This window comes from Euprymna scolopes, chromosome 29 (assembly GCF_053919585.1).
Source record: "Euprymna scolopes isolate OS-2025 chromosome 29, ASM5391958v1, whole genome shotgun sequence".
NCBI classification, from domain to species: domain Eukaryota; kingdom Metazoa; phylum Mollusca; class Cephalopoda; order Sepiida; family Sepiolidae; genus Euprymna; species Euprymna scolopes.
In genome coordinates, this window is record NC_136510.1 from 17,842,476 (window position 1) to 17,864,038 (window position 21,563).

The 21,563-nt window shown below is 35.5% G+C and overlaps 1 protein-coding gene and 1 long non-coding RNA gene across 4 annotated transcripts in view; one reads left to right on the forward strand and one right to left on the reverse strand.

Moving 5' to 3' along the window:
- Positions 1–21,563, reverse strand: part of LOC145252517 (ADP-ribosylation factor 6) — a 247,197-nt gene that overhangs the window by 61,525 nt on the left and 164,109 nt on the right. Inside the window, exon 1 of one of the 3 annotated variants that reach the window (XM_080112066.1) lies at positions 1,817–2,123. The exons of the other annotated variants lie outside the window; for them this stretch is intronic. The gene's annotated coding sequence lies outside the window, so the exon portion shown is untranslated. Of the gene's footprint in view, positions 1–1,816; positions 2,124–21,563 lie in introns of those variants that run through there. 3 annotated transcript variants of the gene reach the window in all.
- LOC145252519 (uncharacterized) lies at positions 807–20,023 on the forward strand. Its single transcript, XR_013863613.1, has 2 exons — positions 807–905; positions 19,732–20,023. It is a non-coding gene; the product is annotated as an uncharacterized LOC145252519 (long non-coding RNA).

Here is a 21,563-nt window from a genome sequence, read left to right on the forward strand (position 1 = left end):
TAAGCCAGGGGTCTCCAAACTACGTCACATGGGCCAGATCTGGCCAGCCTAAGTCCTTAATCTAGCTCACAGAGCCCTTCTAAAGAAGAATGTAAAAACATTCAAGCAAAATTTAAAAAAATCTAATATATAAACGGCTATATATGTCTGCCTGTCGGTTTCCATATTTTCAAACTCCATCTCGTCTGAAACTAAAGTCGCAGAGCGGCACTAGGGGCTTCAAATTGGATTTTTATGGGCCTTTAACTAGTTAAAATTGTTTTTAAGTGATAAAAAAAATGGGTTAAAATTAAAAAAAAAAAAATCATTAAACATTTTCCAATTTCATCTTAGTTTATTTTTAATTAGTTCATATATGTGTCACGTTGGTACGGTGGTAACGTCACCAGCTTTGAATGTTACAGTTTCAGTTCTAGCTGATGATACCCAAATACTTTTTTTTTTTTTTCTTTTCAAATCATGACTCAATAATAATATATACAAAATCTGGACAAATTAAAATATCATATTTAGGCATATTTTATGCCCAGGCAAAAACAGGCACCCCCTTCCACCCATCGCTAGTTATGTAAAAAATAGTGATATTTTTTTTTTTTTTTTGTTCAGAAAATGATTTAAAAGAATTTGGTTTTGGAGAATCAGTTTCACTATGAGCAAAGCAGTATAAAACACATCCAGACTGTTTTTTTTTTTAAATATGCCTCCTGTGGGAATTGAAGCTCCCAGGCTAACTCGATGGTTGCCCTTTAACTCTGATAACCGGAGAGCGACACAACCACGTGACTTCCTGTTTCTTTCTTTTGCACTGGAGTCTCAAGCAGTCAAGATGTAACAGATACCACTTCGGTGGCATCGGCCACCAACCAGCTTACCTGACTACCCAGTCAGCCTCTCATCAATCGCAAGTAACGTTACTCATTTCTCAACGAACTCTTATTCTTTCTATCTGCATCCTTAATATTTCTCATGTAAATTTATGTAAATAAATCTGCATTCTTTCGCTGATATATACCGGTATGTTTTCGTCATCGTTATGTGACCTTTGCTTTTCAATGCCAGTACGAATCCATACATACTATTAACTAACATGGAGACGGGATCGTCTATAACACAAGCAGACCATCCTGTCCCCCTCTACACCCCCCTACACACACATTGAAAACTTTAGAGATCCGTTTTAAGCTATTGACCTCATCAATGTTTATATTTCTATATAAAGTTTAGTTCATAGGATTGTCCACGTCAGACTCCACGTGACTGCCTACGTCATGACACGATGTGCAGAAGTATTGATTAAAATGACGTCAAAACCCTCAATTCATCAGATTTAAAAATGTGAGAAATATTGACATAATCAACACCAATCACATTTAAAATGCGAGGAAAACATTGCTGTAAACAATGTTACACCTGAACACAACCACAGAGCACATTGACCAAAATGAATTCAAAACGCCAATACTTTAGCGTTATGATCAATGTGTGATATCCGTTCCTGTATTCTGACATAAGGCTCTGACAGATTTAACCCTTGGATCAGATCCTGTTCTGTAATTCCTTCAGGAATTATCTCGTCCTTTGGAAAGTTGTTGTGTATGTGGGGAGTGAGTACCAGTGTGTGTGTGGGGGGGGTATCATAGATCGCTTGAAGTGCCCTTACTGGGGAATGTTGACAAATTTGATCATGGCAAATTTGCACCCATCTAACCCCCCCCCCCCCACCTAACCTTATCTGATGAAAATAAATTTACTAATTGTATGCATTTTTTTTTTTTGTAAATTTTTGTAGAATATAGTAGAGAATGGAGTGACTTACCAGAGTATAGCCATAGCTGCTGTTAGTTGAGGATGTTTCCCAAACATCGAAAGCAATAATGGACTCATACTTCTAAGCATTTATACCAGTGAAGACGAGAAAACAGTTGATAATTATAAAATCTTTCCTTACTCGTAGACTGTGTTTATTTCTTTTCATGTCAGTTCATTACCTAATTGATAGTAAGAAAAGTTACTAGACTTAGGTGAACAGATTTTTTTTTTTTTTTTTTTGCAACCTCGCACATACGACTATCATGGAAGTATCTAAGTTTTACACAGTTTTATTTCTTTTCATCAGTTCATCACCTGTGATTTAAAGCATTAGTTTTGCTGTTTAATAAGATAATTATGGCAGATGTAACAAGAATGCTGAAATAATGCCACTACCATTGCATCGTGTGTGTGTGTGTGCGCGCATGCTGTGTGTGTGTCTGTATATTTTGTTTGTGTGTGGTGTGTGTATAATTTTGTTTTTTTGTGTGTGTGTGTGTGTGTGTTTGTGGGAGTGCGCACACATGTTTTTGTTTGTGTGTACACATGTTTTTATTTGTTTGTGTGCGCGCGTGTTGTGTGTCTGTATATTTTGTTTGTGCGTGGTGTGTGTATAATTTTGTTTCTTTGTGTGTGTGTGAGAGTGCACACACGTTTTTGTTTGTGTGTACGCGTGTTTTTGCTTGTGTGGTATGCATTTGTATAATTTTGTTTCTATGTGTGTGTGTGTGTGTGTGTGTGTGTGTGTGTGCGCGTGTTTGCATAATCTTGTTTCTTTGTGTGTGTGTGCGGTTGTATGTGTGTATGTGTGCGTGTTTTTGTTTGTGTGTGTTTGTATTTTTTTTTCTGTGTGGTGTGTGTTGGTATAATTTTGCTTCTTTGTGTGTGTGTGTGTGTGTGTGTGTGTGTGTGTGTGCATGCGTTTGTATGTGTGTGTGTGTTTTTTTTAATTTGTGTGTGTGTGTTTGTATAATTTTGTTTGTGTGTGTGTGTGTGTTTGTATAATTTTGTTTGTGTGTGTGCGCGCGCATACTTGTGTGCATGTGTGGTACAGACAACCAGGGCACAAACATGAAGTATATTCTCAACTCTGCACTAAATGGCTCCATGCTGAACACAGTAACACTTGACTAGTTTAGCTGCATGATTAACCATTGTACGTTTGATTTTTTGCTACACACTTCACGTGTCCTGACCACCCCACCTTCCTCATATAAGAAATAAAAATAGCATTTTAAAAATGTACTTGTTCAGTTCAGGTAATGACCAAACCTCATGCAACTTTGTGTTGGCATCTTCCAGCAGTCAAAAAAAAAAAAAAAAAAAAAAAAAAAAAAAAAAAAAAAAAAAAAAGCCGATACAAACACTGCCAGATGATTTATTCAAAACGTGGCATACTCACCTCCCTCCCCATGTTAAGAATAGCTTTCTAAATAGAAAAACATTCTTAACATAGAAAAAAAGGGGTCATTTCATGCTGACATAGCATGTTAAAAGTTATTTTCGGTTAAAAAAAAAATTTGATTCAATGAATTTCACACTTTCATTGAAACTTGTCTCTGACAGCTCATGGGTTAATCGTTTCGGCATCTTCCAGCTGCTTATGTAATCTGCCGGAAGATGCTGGAGATTGGGGTCATAAACTGTGTAAGTACCAGAAGTTTTAATATATCCCCTTTTACTTATCTCTCCAAGAGAACAAAGACACTTTTTAGTGTGAAGGATATCCAGCCCTACCACCACCAAATTAGGAAATTCTGGACAGGACCAAAAATTTAAAATAGACTTAGTCGAGAAGAATTTCTTCTCCTCTGACTGAGGAGAGACCCAATGCTACACTTTTATCTCAACCTCATGTTTGAATTTATCTCTTTTACTTCCGGATATTTAAAAATGTGTAAGTTGAAACCCCCCCCCCAAAAAAAAAAACACACATGCCGAATTCAAATTACTAGTGGGAAAGCTTGTTGAAAGAAGCCAACAACACTTCCAAAAATATCAGTTTTGAATATTTCACAGGCAAACTCTCATTGAAACTTGTCCTTTAACAGCTGACTGGCTAATCAAAAATTAGCAGCTGCTAATTTATATTTATATACCATAAGGCCGCCTGGCATTGCCCGGTTGTAAAATATGCATAAATATTATAATGTTTATCTATATTTCATACAGAAACTGAGACATGTGCATGCAAGTATTATGTTTTTTTCTAATCAGTTCACTTCTTGTAAGTAAAAAAATAAAAAAATTCAAGCTGAGATCGAAACCAAAATCTAAAGACAGGAAGTCAAGTAGGATAACCATTAGGCCAGCTTGATACAATATTTAAAAAGTGTTTTCAAACCTACTTATTCTTAACATAAGGAATCTGTCATGTGAACAATTCCCACATGTGCATTCATGAAACAGTTGACAAACAGATAAAAACCCACTATACTGATTTTTCAATTTTGACCCTCCCCCCTTAGCAGCCCACTTTTCCGGATGAAAACAGATTAAAAAGTTTTCCACATGTCTGAATATCCTATATATCAAATTATAAGTCTGTACATCAAAAATTCGTTGAGTATATAGGTTGAGAAGTGTCCTCACACACATTCTCACTTTTATAGATATATAAATATACTAGCAGGTGACCCAGTATTGCCCGATCGTAAAATACGCTTAAATATATTTTTTATTTTTCCAATTTCATATTTATTACGATAGAGCCAATACTCTTGATTATTATATTGTACCTAGTATGTAATAATGACTTTAAAAGTTAAAAAAAAAAAAAAAATGGATTGAGTGCCATCAGTTAGAATCGAAACCAAAACATTTAGCATTCAAGCCTTAGTCATTTCTGTTTGAGCTATTGTAAGATGGATAAGAAAACATTAAAATTTAACAACTTTTAACGTATAAATGTATATTTATTATGTATATTTGCGCATGCATACAAGAGCACTTTAAGTCAACTTATGTCTGCCAAGTTCAAATTATTTTCAATTTTGGACCCCTTAGTAACTATTTTAAACTGGCTAAAGACCAAATCGAATTTGTTCCACGTTCGAATCCCCTGTAAATCAAGTTTCAAGTCTGTAAACCAAAAACTGAAAGAGGAGTTTGGTAGAGACCATTCAAACAAGGTCACTATATATATATAAAAAATCGAGTATAAATTAAGTTTACAAACCAAAAACTTATGTAAACTTGAGGCAAATAAATTTATATAGTAATCCCTGCGAAATGAAAAGCTCAAAACAACCAAAATAGGAAATAGAGCTTGTCATAGAAGACAATTTAAGACTGTAAATTATATTTTATATGAATTTTTTGTTCCAGCAGTTACTCAAATAAATATAAAGATTTGCTTAATCTGCCGAGTTTCAAAAAATGCAGAGGAAAGAAATTCATGTAAAGTATAATTTAGAGTCTTAAATTGTGTATTATATATATATATATATATATATATATATATATATATATATATATATAATATATATACACACACACGAGGGTTTTTTCAGAAGTAATGCCTCCTATTTTTCTTTTCACCCAAATGGATCAGAGGGGATTGCAAATTGCATTGTCATGATGACTGAACTTATGCATTTATGACCTGAAAGCTTCATCTCTCTGTTACACATATTGACGATGTGAAACTTTAACAAAGCAACTCCTATCACGGATCTGCACCAGAAGCAGAGATGCGTTAATGAATCGCTCCATGCAAAACAAATTGAACCAATCAACATTCATCTTGCCGCCTGTTGAACATTTATGCAGTTGACGTCAACACAGCTAGGAGATGGGTTCATCGATTTCAGGGTGGCGACAGAGAAGTGAGTGACAAAGCATGCTTCAGACTTTTACAACTGAAGCATTTAAAAAAAAAAAAAAAAAAAAAATGGCAAAACTGAATTGAGAATGCTGGTGACTATGTAGAAAAATAAATTCTGGAGCACAAAAGGTTGCCAATTTTGTAGGTCTTTAATGTTCTAGTTCTGATTTAAAAAATAGGACGCCATACTTTTGGAACGACTCTCGCATATATGCAAGTGATCTTATCTGTGTGAGGAACGGTTTCTACCAAACTATTTTTTGTCTACAGACTTAAAACTTAAAATGCAGGGTATTTGGACCTGTGAAACAAATTCGATTTGGCAAGCATAGAATGATTTATTTCTACGCACAAATATACAGTTATATCTTTAATATGTTTTTTTTTAAAAAGTTTTTGTATGCATATGCATTTAGATCAGATAGTAATGCATAAGGCTGGAGAGTTATGTTTTGGTTTCGATTCTAGCTGATGGGACCCAGGTCTTTTTTTTTTTTTTTAAACTTTTGAAATCACTACTATATATTGGTACGAGATAATCAATCGAAAAATTGGCACTATAATGATATGAAATCTACCTAAATTAAAATATATTTAAGCGCATTTTATGACCAGGCAATGCCAGGCGGCTTGCTAGTTATGTATATATATAACATTACATAAAATAAGATTTGAGAAAGAAAGATACATAAAATAAATGAGATGAAACCTAGCATATACCTATATATACATGGCACAATCACGTTGACACACCAGTTCCCATCAGATCACTGAAGTTAAGCAACATTGAGCCTGGTGATTACTAAAATGGGTGACCAATTTGGGATTCCAAGCGCTGTATGTAGGAGGACATTGACACCTCCCTGCAAGAGTTGAAAAAAACCTAATGTCGTCATCTCCCCTAACCGAGACATACATGCGACTGGGGATCGCTTGTAAATTTCATACTCCCATGGAACTTCCTTCTTTAGAGGAAGCCAGTTAAACCCAAATAGGTTTATTTAGTGCCATTTCACACACACACACACACACACATACATATTTCATTAGAAGGGAGGAGATACTTATATTTCTATAAAAAGGGAGAACAAAACCAAATATACACAGACAGATGTGGCACTATTTTTAGTACCACTGATCGTGTGGTTCCCTACCGCCGTAGCCAAGGTGTGAATTGGTCACGTGGAGCGATACACTGAAAAAGGGGAACCATAATGCAATTGTACGATTCCTTTTTTTTTTTTTTGATTCTGACAGCCATGGCATAAGAACACATTTTTGGCTCTCTGTAAATGAGAGAAGGGGAGCACCCCCTCCCTCAGCAACTAGTTAGGTAGCTAGCTCAAAGTCTAATAATCTAAATGTTGTTTTTGATTGTTTTTTTCAAACATTGTAAAATACTGTAATATATTTATGTATAGAAATAAAATAATTAAGATTTCTCATATATATCATATATATTACAACCTGTGTTGCACGTTGTTATGTTCTGCCTTAAATGTCGAAACAGTGTCTGAAGACGATTCCAATCAAAGAAACTAACCTGAAGAAGATACCAAGTAAAAGACTGCCAGAATGAGACGTCGTCCTGAGAGAGTGAAGGAGACAGCCACACCAAAAATCCTAAGGTATGTCTTTCCTCTTCAACTCTGACAAAAAGATGTCTAAGCGACTGCTCCTCATATTCTTAATCCTATTGACCGGGATATTGTGTCACAGTCTGGTACCGTTTCCAGGACATTTATGTAACACATGGCCAGTCACACTATTGACCGGGCCCATAGCGTTACACAGACGAATATACAGAAATCGAATTAGAAAAAACTTTCATGGGGCCTTCCAAAAGTTGTTGGAATGGGGACTAGAATTTTAATAAAAGTGCCCATACAAAAAAGTCTGGAAACTTATTGAAGGCAACTCATATATTCATGTCTATGTGTGCATACATGTGTATGTGTATGCATATGTGTGTGCGCGTGTACGCATATGTATATATATATATATATATATATATATATATATATATCCCTCCTGCTGTCAAACGGGTTTCTTCAGCCAATGGTAGTGGTGGCGTCTGTGAAAGAGAGAGAACTAAACTAGTGTAACGGAACAATAATAATTATTGTAAACAACCCCCACCTATCATTCCTGAAGAAGAGTGGGTGAGTTGCCGCAACAAATAAAAAGCCTTTTTACAAGACAAGTAGGTGAAGCCAAATGAATGGCTAAGACAAACAATGGTCACGTGTTAAAAAAAAAAAAAAAAGGGAGAAGAGTGTTACTCAGATGAATCATCTCCGCCTACGACATTTGTATCAATTTTAAAAACAAACTTTGCTTTCAATTTACAATTAGGTATGAATTAGTATTACAACTATTAAACAATATAGGAATTTGGGGAGGGGGTGGGAATGAAAGAAAATCAGAACTTTTGGATAATATTGGATTTTGAGAAAAATTTGAACTTTTATTCTGAGTACAGAAACAATTCTTTTAATATTTTGTTGTTTAAAGCATACTTTTCCATTGCTAGTACTAATGTGAACATGCACCATATGTTTTCACTAGCTGTGATCATCTCCTTTGTTGGGATGGGCCAAAGTTGTCCATTGATCCAGTCAGCGCTTCAACAAAAAACTCTCTTAAATAAAAAAAAAAAGAAAAAAAAAAAGTCCAATTTATAAACAATGACAATGTTTATTTACAGTTTTGAATTTTTGAGATAAGGGTTGACTTACTTATATAACTTGTATTGATCGAACTATTGGTCTCATCTTGAGTGTTATTTGTGTAATGTTTCAGTCAGTGTAGCCTTCGACAGGCATGTTGGTTGTTATCATGGAAAAGAAAGGGGAAAAGTTGCTGGCTTTGTAGATGGTTCCGTATTCTTGGAGTTGTTTTTTGTTTTTTTTACTGTGGTTTCATGTGTGAAAATAAAATGTGTTTGACAAATTTTAGGAAAAAACAAAAATTTGTACAACTCCCTCAAAATTTCAACGATAATAGGGAGATATTCCCGTCAAATGTTATTGAGTTACCTCCCCTTTGCCAACTAATTTTTTTTTTTCATACATAAAGAATCCCCACCCCACCCAACATCTCCAAGAAAACGACACTATTTACAGAGCCAGTAACTTTTCTCTTTTCTTTTCCAAGATAATGACCAACATGCTTGTGGAGGGTTGAAGGCTACACTGATCGAAACGTTGTACAAATAACACTCATGATGAGAACAATAGTCTGATCTAATCAATATAATGTTTATTATTTTGAACAAATGGCAAATTTGCTTAACCAAGGTTGAATGGCAAACCCACAAATCTTTGCACAATCAGGTTGACACACACACAAGATCCATTTACAGAGTACTTTGGCCAACAATCCTCAACGGCCTAGAGAGACTCATTGGCTGAACTGCTCAATAGCTCTCACCAAGACCAATCGCCCACTCTCCGTTCTACTATAACTCCCAACCCAACCCCATCTCTTGCTTCTTATGGCATTTTGTGGGTGGTCATTGTTCAACCACCCAGAGGACACATTTACTGAAGATAATATCCAACTCGTCCCTGTATATGGTTTCTCTCACAAAGCCGATCTCACCAGGACTCTTCCATTAAATGAGGCATTTACTTTTTTAAACAAAGAGAATATTTCTTGGGCGGTCTGACTCTGGCCAGAGATATTTTCAGTTCTGTGCCCCCCCCATCTCCTCTCAGCCAGGCATCTAAGAAATGCACTCTGAGACTCACATGACACTCATGCTGCACCGCACGTGTTTTGATAATTTAAAAATGATAAATATTTATCATTTTTAAATTACTAGTAAAACTAAAATTTACGTCTAACGAATTTAGGTAAAAAAAAAAAAAAAAAAGGCTCCAGAAGAATTGGCATAGTTAAAAATGGCCCATATTGATAAATAGGCAAAATTGGCAAAAGTGAAAAAATATAGATGAAAATCTCATGAGATTTATCAAATCATTTTCAATCAATTACAAGGAAAAGATTAAAAAAATAGATCTTATAATGTAATGGATGCCCCACCTACCCCAAGTGTACTTTTGTGAAAATATATGCAGACATTGCATGGAATTTTATGGTAATCTGAAAATTAAAAAAACAAAAAAAACTCTTTAACTAAATGTTTGAAAATTTCAAAAGAATCGGACTCGGTAATTGTATTATCGGGGGAAAAATATTGGAATCATCTCATCACTAGTTTGAATACACCTGTTCTCGCTCAGTTTAGCATGGTAAGTATGATCAAACCTCTGCATCAATAGATGCACTGAAAGATTTGCCTAAAGGGAGATAATTCACCTTGAAACTTTAAATAGTGATGTAAAGAAAACAAAAAAAATATTTAAGTAGTCATAGGGAGGTCAGGTTAAGTTTTCTATTTAAATTTACTCTCAAACGATTACAACTCATCCATGCAAAAATATGGAAATACGGAATGTGATCTGAGAGAAAATGCACGGCATTAATATTTATAAGAAATGGAGAAAGATAAAAAAAAAAAAAAAAGGAAGAAGGCGTTTTTATCTCTCACTTTCGTATATATTAGAAGACTACCCGTCTGGACAGGGTCCTAGATATGACCTTAAACTATATCCGATGGTGAGGCCCCAGCTTGCAGGCCTTGGGGAGTGTGGAGCCACACTTTAATTGCCATTGCTCCCAGGTCCACTCTGACCCGGTGTGGTAGTTAGTACCTGTTAGGGTCCCAACTATGGGTTGAATAAAAACCGACTTGAAAATATATATATATATATATATATATACACATATATATATATACATACACACACACACACAGGGTGACCCCCCAAAAAATGGGTCCCGTGTACATTTTATGTGATATCTACTTTATTTATTCACCGATTGCCCTTATTTTACAGGACATGGCAGAATCAACGACCGTGAGTACACCAAGACCCCAGTGGGAGCTGGGACAAAGAATACACTGTGTTAAATTTTACTACAAGACAGGCTCGTTTAAGAAAACCTAGGACAGTTTCATGCGTCAGTTCGAATGTGAAAAGACTCCATCCAAAAGCAGAATTCAGAACTGAGTGGACCACTTCCAGAAGTATGGGACCATGGAGAACCTCAACGCTGCCAGAGAGAACCGTCCAAGCCACTCGGGACGTCCCAAGAAGCGAATAGCCGAGCTGGTCAAAAAAGTGAGAGAGTCTCTTCAGCAGAGTCTGAAACGCTCTGTGCGTAAGTGAAGTCAGTCCCTCGGTACTCCCGTGAGACTTACAGGAGAGTGCTGGTGAACGATATCAGGGTTTACCCATACAGAATACAGATGCTGCAGACCCTTACAGCCTCAGACAAGAAGCAGAGGAGGGCTATGACAGTCGAGAAGATCGAGGAAACACCAAGTTTCCTTAATCTCCTTTGGACCTCAGATGAAGCCCACTTCCATCTTGATGGAAAGGTGAACTCTAAGACAAATGTCTTCTGGGGGTCCTCCAGACCCAATGAAGTAACCACCAAGCCCCTGCACTCTCCTAAGTGCAAGGTGTGGGCTGCAATCTCGGCCAGAGGCATCATCGGACCAATCTTCATTGAAGAATCTGGCGCAGCAGTGACTGTCACCAAGGAGCTGTATGTGAAGGTCCTCAAAACATTCAAGAGTGAGCGCCAGACCATCTACCTGTCGCTCATGAACAAGTTCTGGTTCCAGCAGGACGGAGCAAGTTCTCACACCTCAAACCTGTCCCGAGATTGGCTGAAAGAGAACTTCGGAGGCTGAGTTATCAGTGTCAAGACTGATTTTGAGTGGGCACCCCATAGCCGGACCTAAGCTCCCCAGATTTTTTTTCTTGGGGCTATCTTAAGGACAGAGTCTACACAGGGAAACCCAGAACCATCACGGAACTTAAGCCATCAGGGGGGAGATGAGAGCCATTACCAATTCGGTCTGTAAGAATGTCATGGATAACTTTGTGCTGCGCCTCAAGAAATGCACGGAGCTAAATGGAGGCCATACTGTAGAACAGAGAAAAAAAAAAAGGCCAACAGGGCTCTACGGACAAATTTAATTTTAGTTGACATTTGACAACTAAATATTTTAATTTACTAGCCAAACCAATGTAATGCTATTTCACTGTTATGAATAAACCAATAATATTAGGTGATGTTTTTTTTTTAATTTTCGAATTATGAGATAGACAAAATTAAAAGGGGGGAAATTCAGAAATTTTATTCAGTTTCAATTTTATCAAATATAACTTGAATAAATAGCTTAAATCTTTTTGTTTTTAAATATACTGCTCTGTTGATTTACAGAACATTAGCTGGCCAGTCACAATGTCTTGCCCCCCCCCCCTCCCAAAGCTATCCTTCTCCTGCCATTAGCCATTTACTTCTCAATGGATTCCTCTGGGTTGAATTCAGCCAGATCTGGACCTTCTGAAAAAATCAATATTAAATCTGACAAGCTGCTCCGTATGTCCCTCTTTATTATTTTCTGTGCAGAAAAGGCCCTCTCACACTCTTCAGAGCTAATAGGAAGAGTCAGCATTATTCTTACAAGATGTAACAAATTGGAGAAGTCAGTCTTGTATGGGTCCTTGGTTAGTAGAATTTGCCACAGATCAGAATAAGACTTGTCCCTGAAAGTATTAGAAACAAAGAATTTCATTTGTCTGTTTGAACAACTTCCACGTTGCATCCTGCAGTCACAAGAGGTTTTTCAAACCAGTTACAAATCACCTCTATTTCGTGATTTCCAAAATGGAGAAGTTCTCTTTTACCTTCTGGCCATGTATCATGATTAAATACCTTGAAGCTTTTCACCACAGATTGAGCATCTACACTTGTTTTTGCTTCCAACAGGTTTTGAACCTTGACTCCAGTTCTTTCAATATAAGGTCAACTGTAGAGCCAACATGTTTCTTCAGTTTTTCTTTGGCCACACAAACAGGACTTCCAGTCATTTCAACTCCTTGAAATTCAGGATTATCCTGCAAATTCGAAAACTGTTGATCTTCAATGCAATTCATAAACTTTTCATACATTCCCCCAGGAATGTATTCCTCCTTCATACTTGTAATAGCTTCCATACAATTGTTAATCGATCCAACTGCTACAGGAAGAATCAGATTGTTTGCCTGTAGTTTTAGACTGAGTAAAGCTAGCTCACCAAACAGGTCAGATACAAAATGGCAAAATGCGGTGAATACAAGGTCTTTCAACTGCTTTTGTACTTTCCTAGCTCTACCAGTAATATCTGCGTTTGGTGTGTTGCTGCAAGATTTTCCATATGAGTGAAGACTGCTGCATACTGACCATGATCCTCAGCCAAAGGACCATCTTTTTTTCCTTGTAAAAAAACTCTCATTGCCCTGTCTACATGGGGAACCCATCTGGTACCCTTTACTGGTGCTGGTGAGTAAATTCTTGTTTCAAGTTCTTCTCCAATGATCTTTAGCTGTCTTTTGCTCTTTGGGCTGAAGTGGTATGTCTTCCATATCAAATGTAGACATTCGTTGACAGACTGCATTATAGGACACTGCTTTTTTTTTTTTGCGAAATAATACCATGTGATCAATTTCATTTTAGAGATATTTCTTTCAAAAGCCTTCATTTAAAAAAGAAAAAAAAGTATATTGTTCTATTACTGTTTTACTATTTAAATAATTTGACTTTGTTCGTTTTATTTTAAGAAAATATGAGTTGAAAAGACATTTTTCATTCACTCTTAGAAGAGTTGTCGGTAAAAAAAAAAAAATAGTCGCCAAAAACATAAGCGTTTTTTTTTTATTTTTAGTCGCCAACTGGAAAAATCACTCGCAAATGCGAGTGATTTACTCGCAATGTATAGCCCTGGCCAGAGACACTAATGTTTTGATGTGATGTTTTGAATATAATAAACTAGTTATGACCAGTTTCATTTCATTCGGACAAAACACTAAAAAACGGGTCCTAATTAGAGTTGGGGCCTGTTTTTTTTGGGTCACCCGGTATATATCTATATATATCTATATATATATATATATATATATATCCTATTTAAAAAAATTTTCTTCAAAATAACTGGATTTGGCATTAAATGGCTTGAAAAGGGTTGATATGCCGTAAAACAAAAAACAACCAACTAACTGTCTAAGTATAACTAATACGTATAGTAGTTAGAGCTACACATTTTCATACTTTGAGATATATGGAATCTAACTTATTTTGATTTGTTTAAAAAAAAAAAAAAAAATTTTTTTAATATAAAGATACACAAGAAATTGTTACCCCCCCCCCCCCCCCCGCAGTATTGATAAATAGCTATTTTAAGAACAGAGGGTTTCTTCCAAGCAACATCTTCCCCATTTAAACCAAATGAAAACAGTCAGGGCCAACAGTCAATGCCTGCTAAAGTAGAAGAATCAATAGTGTGTGTGTGTGTGTGTGTGTGTGCGCGCACTAGGATGGGTACTGTAACAACCTGGTTTAAAATTTTGTATGCTTATTATAGGAGGGTGGAGTGGAGAAGGTTAGATCGTTAAATGCACCAATTTTTTTTTTTTTTAATAGAAATTGCTCCAGACAATGTATGAAGCCACTTGATGTAAGGAGCTAAAAAAAAAATACTACTTCAAGATCAAAAACTTGTAAACAATGGAATATATTAACAGCAATTCTTCTCTCTTTGTCAGAAGTATTGCTCATGGCATGTGAGAACTAAAGGATAAAATAAGGAAAGGCAAGAGTTACAAGAATGCCAAAAGTAAACCCAAAATCCATTTTCTGTTCTTCTTGAGCATTTCTTTAATCAGCTGAAGACATGTAAGGGATCTGATTATTTTGGAAAATTGAATTAGTAAATTCTGTCACAGAGCAATCATGAATCCCTTACTCAAAAGCATGGCTAATAGAACAGATTGTGTATCTTAGCTTCAGTGGGAAAGAACAAAAAGTACAGTGTAACCCGGATGTAAAAGACCCTAATATAAGAAACACAGATATAAGAGAGATTTTCTCTGGTCCTAAATTAGAGCCTGTGTTAATCTACAGTGTAACCTGGATATAAGAATGCTGGAGGGACCGAAGAGGTCTCTTATATACAAGTAACACTGTATATATCTATCTATATATCTATATATAAAAGTGAAAGTGTATGTGTATGTGAGTAAATTTTCCTTTGCAATAACTCGATTAATTTTTAGTCTACAGACTCGAAATTTGATATACAGGGTACTGAGATTTGGGAAAATCTTTGGGATTGATTTTTAACCAGAAATTTGGCTGTTATGGGGTCAAAGTTCAACGATTTCACCTTTGAGAACTCTACCAAACTCCTCCGACAATTTGGGAGTTAAACACTTGAAATTTTAGATATAGGTTCCTTGAACATGGATCTAACTTAATAACTCGATTTGAGCCGAAATCAATAAATTTTAAGGGATCATAATAGGGGTCAAAGTTATAAAAATTGACCTTTTTTTTTGTTGTTTTGTTTTTTTTGCTCAGCATACACCTCTAAACACCCGGGCAATGCCGGCACCCATGCTAGTATATATATAAAAGTGAACGTGTGTGTTTGTGTACATTTCCCTATGCAATAACTGTCAATTTTAAGTCTACAGACTCGAAATTTGATATACGGTGTACTAAGATTTGGGAAAATCTTTGTAATCCGTTTTCGCCCAGAAATTTGGCTGTTAAGGGGTCAAAGTTCAACGATTTGATCTCTGAGACCTCTACCAAACTCTTCCGCTAATTTTGGGTATAAACACTTTAATTTTAAGATATAGGTTCCTTGGACATGGATCTAACTTAATAACTTGATTTGAGTCCCAAACAATAAATGTTAAGGGGTCATAATAGGGTTGAAGTTAAAAAAAATTGGCCGCTTTTTTTTTTTTGGTCAACATACACCCCAAAAACACCTGAGCAATGCCAGGCTGAAATGCTAGTGTGTATATATATATATATATATATATATATATATATATATATATATATATATATATATATATATATATATATATATATATATATATATATATATATATATATATATATATATTTGAAATCAAAGAATTCAGGATTTAATAGAATTTTATGATTTGATTGATTCCCATTGCAACAAATTGTGGCACCAGGCCAAAACATGGGGAAAACCAGCTCCCTAAGAGAGATTTTGGTTGTTAACAAAAATAACAAAACGGACTTGTCGACATTTCCTTAAACCATTATTAACTCAACATTCATTTTACATACTGGCAAGCGTTGGACAGTCTTAACCCTTTATGATCTGAATTATGATGTAGATGACTAAAAAATATTTGTTAATTTTAGTTAGTTTAAAGGGTAATAATACTATGATTTTAAGACTTTTTCACTACAACGATTTTTCATTATGAAGTTCAATTGTGAAACTATCACTGAGAATTGTCACATTTCATAAACTTACCTTGATTATTATCCATAGTGCTTGAAAAAAGTTTAATGACAATAAACGAAATCCTCCACTGTCTGAGACAGATGGCAGCATACTAAACGTAAGCAATGGGCAGTTTGTAATCTGGAGGTATCTGGCATTTACCCATATACTGAATTAATATATACAAGGTGTCTTTGATTCAATTCCCACTTTATTTATGCCACTATAATCATTTATTTATGTCTGAACGAATTGGTCCAACCAGGTCATAAAGGGTTAAAAAATTAACTTCCAAAGTAAATTATCTCTGACAAGGTCTTTATTTATCCCGCTTTCCCTCAAGTCAATTTTTATCACCCCCCCCCTGTTGTCTTTGGCCTTCCTCTGTGAACAGAACCTTCAACTCCAACTGTTCTACATAAACTAACCCAAGAACTCTCATCCATTCTTTTAATGTAGCTATACCAAAATCTACTTTTTTGCAAACCTTTCCTTCCACTGTCCGTATTTCATCTTCTTCTAAGGTCATCAGAACAACCCTTTTTTAATGCCCCCTCATAACGTAGGGGTAACAGCAGAAGAGATACATAGCGTGAAGTAAAGCGGAGATAAACTAGATCTCATTCTGACAAAAGAAAGGTCAGCGCACCAATAAAGTGGTCCTTATTAATCAGAATGATGCCAAATTCTTGATCAGCATAATAAATACAGCAAGTGAACCAGACATCCTGAAGGCTGGAAATCTGACGCAGTAGTGTGTAATTATTTCTATTGGGCCATCTGCTAAAAGTTGAATATCGAATGTAGCAACAATTCTAGGAACATATACCAGAAAGAAACAATTGGAAATAAGTCATAAACCATCTACTATGACTATGCAATTCCTACAGCTCCGTACCTTGAAAACGAAACTATTAAGCCTGACATAGTGATATGGGACCTATCTCTGGCAAGGTCTTCATTTATCCCTCTTTCTCTCAAGTCAATTTTTAATCCTCACCATGTTGTCTTTGGCTTACCCTGTAAATAGGAACTTCAACTTCAATTGTTCTATGTCAACTAACTCAAGAACTCTCATCAATTCTTATTATGTAGCTATATTGAAATCTGTACGGCATAAGGGACACGTCACATCGAAATCTGTACGGCATAAGGGACACATCACATCGAAATCTACCTTTTTGCAAACCTTTCCTTATACTGTCCATATATAATCTTTTTCCTGGGTTATCAAGAACAACCTGTTTTTAACCTCCCTCACAATCACATTGATTCACTGGTTCTTGCCAAATCACCAAAGTTAAGCAACAAAGTGCCTGGCCAGTACCAGATAGGTGCCTATTTGGGAAGGTTAGGCGCTGTATGTACTGCACCGAGTTGTAGAAATTTCCAGGTTGGTATCTGGGAGCACTTTTAATTCACGGCGGGAGATACAACCCCCCCCTCGAGTCAAGACAGAAAGCAATCGGAAAATACTGTTTTCAATTGTCTTCCTGAGATTACCACGCCTCTACAATTTGGAGAGTTGTGGTTGCTAACGCTGTTAAAACAGCAGGACCGCTGCATGCATGCACAATGTAGAGGTATGTCAAACGAGGCAGACAACATAAAGCGGAGACAAGCTAGATCTCATTCTGGCGAAAGAAAGGTCGGCTCAGTAATAAAATGATCCGTATTGATTAGAATGATTCCTGACCGACATAAATACAGCAGGTGAACCAAACATCCTGAAGGCTGGAAATCCGACCAAGTAGCATGTAATTATTTCTATTGGACCATCTATTAAAAGTTGAATATCAAATGTGGCAACAAGTCCGGAAAACATATGCCAGAAAGAAACAATTGGAAATACGTTATACACTATCTACTATGACTATGCAATTCCTACAGTGCCGTATCTTGAAAACGAAGCTATTAAACCTGACATAGTGCTATGAAACAAGGAGAAAGAAGCAACCTAAGTAGAAGTTAATTTCCACAACTATGCTATAAAATGGAACGGATAACAAAAACAATATGGTTTTATGTTCAACATGAAAAGAAACTGGAATCTTAGGAAGATTTCCATCGTTCCACTAATTATAGGATCCATGAAAAAGAATTTTAAAAACTACCTGGCAAATATACCTGGTAAACCAAGTGCAAGAGATACAAAAAAATTTCACTGAAAGCAGCAGTTAGAATCTTAAAAAGATCTCTACGTTGAAATGCATGAGATAATGGGTGAATTTCTGGCATCCAGTAGAATGCACCATCCTCGGATAGTACAAAATAAATTAAAAAAACAAAAATGCATGCGATGCTAGTGGCACCATAAACTAAACCTTGCCCTCTTTTTGCACAAGATAAATGTGAAAGTGTTTGTGGAGAGACTTGTAACCGGGGTAAATACCAGTCTTGCTATATAACATACGCACACACACAGTGTCTAGGCAGACCCCACCAAACAACACAGATCTCATGTGATTCACAAATGCCAATTAAATTAATTCCAGGAAGAATTCAAGAGAGACGCTAGACAATTTGCATCCAAGCTTGTTGAAATTCCTCAATTGTTTTAGATTTCGAAACAATAGCATTCGTGTATCTACCAGGACATTGTTTAAAAATAAAACACAAAGCCAATGGAATTATGTCATTAATCAGACAGAAAAAGAAAAAGAGACAGTATAAAATTATTTGGATAGGTTACAAATAAAAATAATAGAATGAGATAAAAAAAAAAAAAAAAAACTATCTTGTGACAAAACCTTGTCAGGTGTTGTGCGAGGTTTTTGTTATCAGAAAATAAAGTCATAGAAATAGTAGAGTCATAGTGAAGACGGACATTCCATTCAAAACACAAAATAACATTTCCATTTATCTGGAGAGGTGGAGCAAGTTATTGACATTCAAAGAATGCAATAGGAATTACTCAAAGACATATTGTTGCATTATTCTGAAAAAGAAATGTATTATCCGTGTCCCTTCATCTATCCTGGTTCATCCAATATCTATGTTTCATTGCAAGTTGTGTAAATTGATTTTATAAGGTCATGGGGCTAAACATATCGAGAGAGAGAAACAAGTTCTGTTGTTGTTTGAAGACAAGCAAAAGTGTAACCTATTTTTATTTATTTTTTTGCTTAATGGAAATAGCTTGAGACAAAGCATGAAGCCACTTGATGTAAGAAGCAAACAAAAAACAAAAACAAACAAAAAAACTTTTAAGTCAAAAACTTGCCACTGATAAATGTTAGATAAAATAGATTCTGGCCTGGAAAACAGCAATTTTTACCCCCTTTGTCAGAAACATCGCTCATGGATGGAATGTGAGGACTAAAGGAAAAAATATGTGAAATGAGAGTTATGCAGCTAACCATCCACCTTCTGTTAAAAAAAAATCTATAGTTTCATCTACCGTTAAAGCAATAACTAAATTAACTAAGAATGATCAGTTGTTTGACAAAAAAATATGTCATACTATAATGAGCTCTAGTTAGATCAGGTTATAGAGATAAGATTAGTTTTAACAAATCTAATGAATTGAACTTGAAAATCTATGCCAATCATGGTTGATAGACTGAGAACAGTAGACTAATGTATTAAAGGTTTCAAAAAGGTTTCAAATTGAAATTCCATACATCTTCCGAAATCAGAAAAGAGGCACATGACTGGAAAAGGCTGGAGGTTACCTTTTTTATTTATTTTTTTATTTTTTCAGGGAAATTGTTACAAACAAGGCATGAAGCCACTCGACACACAGCGGATGAACTAGAAATCCTGAAGGCTAGAAAATCAACACAGTAGTTTCATTTTAAATACCGTTCTGGAAATGTGTGTGATGCCATTGGCACTAGTAATTGGACATTGCACTCTTCTTTGACAACACTGAATTTGACTCTATAAAGTTTAAAAAAAAAAAAAAATTGTTTATGGAAATCGATGATCAGTATTATTTAACATTTCGTTCAAATAATGTCTCAAGTGTTAGTTTGAAACACAAATATAAATCATAGTAAAAACTAAAAAAAAAAACAAAAAAAAAAACAACCTTTTTCTTCTTTTAATGTATTTTTAGCTTGACAATGATTAAAAACAGAAATAGGGTTACAGTCTGAAGTTATGAAGTCCAACATTTACACACTAGACGGTTAAGAGTCCAAAACTCAACGTTTTTTGGGGGGGATTTCAGTAGTAATCAGTGTTACAGGGCTCTACGGACAAATTTATCTTTAGTTGACCTTTGACAACTAAATGTTTACTAGCCAAAATAAAAAAGTTACTAGCCAAACCAATATGATTTTTAGAATATAACATCTTCGTTCTGCGACGAGTACGTACATCATAAAGATTTTTTTTTTTTTAATAAGTGTAATTCTAAATATACAACAAATTTTATGTTGATACTTCAAGGTATAAACATTCGAATTTCCTCAGATGTTTTTTTACACAGACTTGTTAAACCTTTTATTGTTTAAATAATTTGACTTTGCTCGTTTTATTTTAAAAAAAAAAGTTGAAGATATTTTTCATTCAGTAGTGAACTTTGCAAGAGTGTCAGTGAAAGAAATACAATCGCCAAAAGATGTTTCATTATTTCTAGTCGCCACTTCGAAAAATCACTCGCAAATGCGACTGTTTCACTCACAATGTAGAGCCATGTGTTAGATTAAAAAGTTTGACTCCGACCTGTAGTATTCTCATGAGTCAAAGTTGGACTCCTTCAAAATCTTGTTTAAAACTATTGCCACAGAAGGTTACCGAGAGGATTTCTATAGTAAATGTACCATGTAATCAAACATTGATATAAAAGGGAGAATTCGATAAAATAGCAAATCTTTTGCTAAAGGGTAAATTTGATTTACCATAAAATATTGAAAAAAGTAGTTAAGTTTCATTTTAAAAACTATTATTACTGTTATATATACTAGCAGGGAAACCCAACGTTGCCAGTATTAAATGAAGATCAACAACAATTTTTTTTTTTTTTACATAGGCATCACCACTTATCAAGGCCCAGAGGTCACTCGAGGATAAGGGTTAAAGAGTGTACAGTAGAAATTGGACAATATAGTAATCGTTAGTAATGGAAATTCGGTAAATTTGTTAACAAGTGGAACGGCTCATCAAGAACTTATTTACGTTAGACTTGAAGACAACCATATTGTAGTTAGCTGGAAAGCAGGAAAATGGAAGACAATTCCACAGGCGTGCAGTTCTAATAAAAAAGCTTTGTTCATGGAATCTACGTTTAGGTTTAGGCACAGATAAAGAGTGGGGGGGGATTATTGATAGTGTTTTCAGCTAGACGAGTGTTTCTTGTGAAAGTTTGGTGAGGGGGGGACCATAGACTGAAACTCAGTCGAGCACTTTCCATGAAAATAATGATACAGCAGAGACAAACTCACAACATCTCTTCTGTGAGACAGAGATTGCAGGGAAGAGAAAAGGATATCTCCTACGAGGCTACAAAGTCTATTTTGAACTCTATCAAGGCAGGATAAGTCCTTTCTAGCAGTTCCTGCCCAGATGTGGCAACAGTATTCCATCCTT